Source organism: Hydra viridissima, unplaced genomic scaffold (genome assembly GCF_058129835.1).
Source record: "Hydra viridissima isolate aposymbiotic clone 2 unplaced genomic scaffold, HvirCarnegie_v1 scaffold_8, whole genome shotgun sequence".
Taxonomy (NCBI): Eukaryota; Metazoa; Cnidaria; class Hydrozoa; order Anthoathecata; family Hydridae; genus Hydra; species Hydra viridissima.
Window position 1 is genome coordinate 18,020,478 of NW_028324307.1, and position 4,773 is coordinate 18,025,250.

The 4,773-nt window shown below is 29.0% G+C and overlaps 1 long non-coding RNA gene across 2 annotated transcripts; it reads left to right on the forward strand.

The window, feature by feature from the left end:
* Positions 1–2,910, forward strand: LOC149885456 (uncharacterized). Of its 2 annotated transcripts, none has more exons than XR_016454624.1 (2): positions 1–331; positions 1,947–2,910. It is a non-coding gene; the product is annotated as an uncharacterized LOC149885456 (long non-coding RNA). The 2 variants fall into 2 exon arrangements; XR_016454625.1 differs by lacking the exon at positions 1–331 and adding an exon at positions 1,056–1,633.
* Positions 2,911–4,773: the final 1,863 nt, after the last annotated feature.

A 4,773-nucleotide genomic window follows, 5' to 3' on the forward strand; every position in this document is an offset into this window, starting at 1 on the left:
TACACTTTTAGAAAGCCAGAATTTGAGGCTCACAACACTCGTGAAAAGCAAAGTGGATATGGATTGTATCGACTTTGTACAGAGTAAGCATCTGCGTCTCGTTATTTTTTTTATTCGAGACGAGACGAGATGATGATATCCGGGGCACAATTTTTAAAATCCGAAAGAAAATTTATTGTCCCGGTTTAAGACTTTATTTCGGGACAGTTTATTCGTCAATTTTTTCCGGGATATTTCTTGTCTCGTTATGCATGTTCCGGTTCATTTCAAGAAAACGATTCCGAGACGCAGACCCTTAGTACAGAGTTATTTTAAAAATCCAAGTTAAACGGTGCGTGATAATGCAAACTTTAATTTGACTACTTACACAAGATGCATATACTGTAAACCTTATCTATTTTCATCATGTCAGTCTAGAAATGTCAATAACTGAGTTAAGAAGGTTATCTAAAATGGCTTAGAGGAAACTATATAGGTTTTTAGTAGTAGATCAAACTAGTAAAGTATAAAATGGAAAGTATAGACTAAGTCTAGTCTAAGTCTAAGAAAAGCAAGATTGCAGAAATAAAAAGTATCAAACCCAAGTCTTGGATTTGATACTTTTTATTTCCGCAATCTTGCTTTTCTGATAAGAGATAAAAACTTTTTGTCATATAAAAAAGAAAAAATATTAAAAGTTGGAGATGTTTACGGAGATTAATCGTTCAAATGTTGAATTGGCTGATAATAAAGCAAACAAAGAAGTAGATTTTACAGATACAAGATCCATTTCAGCATGATTGGGTTTTAACAGCATCAAATAAACTCAGATTTGTAAAGAATCTGAAAATCGTGTGCACATTATAAAAGCAAATAGTATTCAAGTTAACATGACTATCATTTCAATATATATATATATATATATATATATATATATATATATATATATATATATATATATATATATATATATATATATATATATATATATATATATATATATATGTATGTATGTATGTATGTATGCATGTATATATATATATACATGCATACATACATACATGCATACATACATACATACATATATACATATATACATACATACATACATACATACATACATACATACATACATACATACATACATACATACATACATACATACATACATACATACATACATACATACATACATACATACATACATACATACATACATACATACATACATACATACATACATACATACATACATACATACATACATACATGCATGCATGCATACATACATACATACATACATACATACATACATACATACATACATACATACATACATACATACATACATACATACATACATACATACATACATACATACATACATACATACATACATACATACATGCATACAAACATACATACATACAAACATACATACATACAAACATACATACATACATACATGCATACAAACATACATACATACAAACATACATATATACATACATACACTAAGTCCGTAAGTTTGCACGCACCTTACAAAAATAAACAAAACGCGTTTTAACTCATAAATAAAATTAATTAAGAGTGTCTACATTGGTCTCATCATAAAGTACTATGAGAACATAGTTAAGAGAGATATTGTTAAAAGGTATATATTCTTACATTATTAAATTTGTTATTATTTACAAAATAAACCATACAGAAACATTTTGAAGCAATATTCACTTGTATCGTAAAATAAATAAATTTTTAAAGAAAATTACTTTTTATTTTGTCTATTCTCATTATTATTAAACTTTTTAGCTGAGTGTGTTATAAGATAATTTTTTTTGTGTTTTAAGTTAATTAATCTATAGTTTTTTCAAATTAATGGTTTGCTTGATTTTGAACTATCAATTTTTGGTAATAAAATTTTTTTAAACTTTATTTCTCATTTTTTCAAATTAATTATTTTATTTTAGTATTCTATAAGAGTAGGGAGACATCGTTCTACTACGAAGAGGATAAGTACATAGTAATTAGTTCTTTACGAAATCGTAGACGCACAGCGTCAGATTTAGCAGCTGATTTTAATGAACATCATACCACAAAAATAAGTACAACGTCGGTAAAAAGATGACTTCTTGAAGTAGCGCTTAGAGGTCGTGTGGCTATTAAAAAACCACGTCTTACAACCTTCCACAATCAAGAAAGATTAGTCTGGGCCATAGAACACAAGAACTGGATGGTAGAAGAGTAGAATAGAGTACTTTGGTCAGACGAATCAAAGTTTGAGATTTTTGGGAATAAACGCCGGTCATTTGTTCGTCGTCGGGTAGGAGAAAGAATGCTGAAGCAATGTGCTATGCAAACAATTAAGCATGGAGGTGGGAATATAATGTTTTTGGGTTGTTTCCGTGGTGGCCAAGTGGGATCAATTGCCAAAATTGACGGGGAAATCATTAAAGAAGTCTATTTAAAGATTTTGAAAGAACATCTTTTAGTCTGTGGAGCCGAATTAATTGGCGAACGATTCGTGTTCCAACAAGATAACAATCCTAAACACACTGCTAAAGTGGTTAAGCAATATCTAAATGAAAAACAAGAGGAAGGATTGTTGAAGGTCATGAATTGGCCACCGCAGAGTCCTGATTGTAACCCAATTGAGTTATTGTGGGATCACTTAGATCGAGAAGTCCGGAAAACACAACCTAGGGGTAAAAATGATTTTTGGGAGGCAATCCAAAACATATGGAGAAATATTGATAAGGAATATTGAAAAAAATTGATTGATCGCATGCCACATATCTTCCAAGCGATAGTCAAAGATAAAGGTGGCCATTTTGACGAAAAGATGATGTAAATAAAGACATTTTATTTTACTAGTAATTTTTGATGCTATTATATATTTTTTTTCATTGAAACTAATAAAAGAACATAAAGTTATCGATATGTTTTATTAAAGTCACAAATCAAAATTATTCTGACACATTTTTCTCTTAATATCTGCAGTTGCGATAGGTGCGTCAAAACTTATATCAGAGTTCACTCAAATTGATTTACGTAAATTTTAAAGGAATCGAGTAAACTTTATGGCAACGAAATGGTAATTGTTATCTGGAAACGATTGTGCTTCTACATGATTCAGTTATACCTTTTGGGCGTTGTTTTTTATTTTGAGTCTGTGATCAAATAACTTTTTTTGCATAACACTTTATGAATTTTCTGTAAAGTTTGTAATAAAGTCAAAGCGTGCAAAGTCTTATCATTTTATTGTGATGAGTTACTGAACTGATTGGTGTTGAATGAAACTGCTTTCTTTATTGTGAGCATTTTTTGATACTAGATTTTCTGTTTTTTTTTCTTCTGAGATAATCTATGGGATAGGCTGATAGGTATTAAAAGTTTGAAAATTTTAATGTTTTTGTCTAGGCTAATGGTTTGATTTTAGAAAAATTTTTAAATTTAAGTTTCTATTAGGTAACTATTGAAAAAAGTTCAAAGGACTGCCAAAAACTATAAAAGTATACTGTAACGTAATAAATTAGAATATATTCAAAGTTTGCAGTACCCAAAATTTAAACTTCTTGCATTTTTAGTGATATTAGTTCTTGAAAACCATTATTTAACAAATGGTTTCAATATTTCATTCAAAACTGACAAAAGATTTTTTTTTTTAAAAAAAAAAGTAAATTGTTTCATCAAAAGTAGCTTTTCTAACCAATACGCCCACATGCAGCTAAGTTAGACCCCAAAAAAATGCAAAGCCTTTTTAACTAGTAACCTTATATTGGCCAGTAGCAACAATTTACTACTACCCAAAGTTGATTTTTTTTATTACCCACCGTAATCACTATCAGATAAAGTATTTATAGAGATGGCTATATGTATTTTTTTAAGTCTATTCTTTAATATTAACTAAATTTTGTTATTTGGGTGCTAATTAAAATTGTTACGTTTTTACTTAATTTTATTTCATATTTAGTTCTTTTAAATATTTGTTTAAATGTTTTTTGAATTTTTAACATACTAGGAAGATTTTCATTCAAAATCTAAGCATACACCTATCATAGTTGTTTATCGACCCAAACCAAAAATCAATATTTTACACATGAGCAAAGAATATGAGGCAATGAAAAAAACTTGCTCTTCTACCAACGATATTTTACCACCTCTCCTGCTCCTAATAAAGATATTAAGTAGAGGGCGTCAACATTTTATTTTTCTGCTAAGTTGAAAATGCTAAGATGTTTAAAAGAACACAATAGTAATTATACTCTTATCGCGTTTTTCCGTCATATTTCACTTTATGGTGCTTGAATGCTTTAATGAATCTGGAATGGTTTGTTCTGGCTGACATTAACTTTAAATTTTATTTTTAATTTTAAAGTTGCCGTTACAGGTGAAATAAGCAATAGCATGTAAGAAGAATAATTTTTTTAATAAGAAAATTGTATATTGAAGTCTAAAACATTAATATTTTTAACATATAGGCATCTTGAACAATCATTGCAAAAAACACTCGTTTTAGTGCATAATACATTTGCAAGAAAGTTAATTTTCAAAATTTACCATACATATACTTTGAACTAAAAACAACTGATTAGTACTTATATTCTCCCTACTTCAAAAATGCTTTGATCTCAAAACTTCTGCAGCTAACATTTCAATCAGCTTCCGCTAGGCTTTTACATTACTCAAATGTCTCCTTGCAAACGAAACACCAGCAATTGAATAATGTAAAAGTCTTGCGGAAGCTAAAACATTTGCTTGAAATTAAGCCATGCCTTGTCGAATAGCATGTTTAAT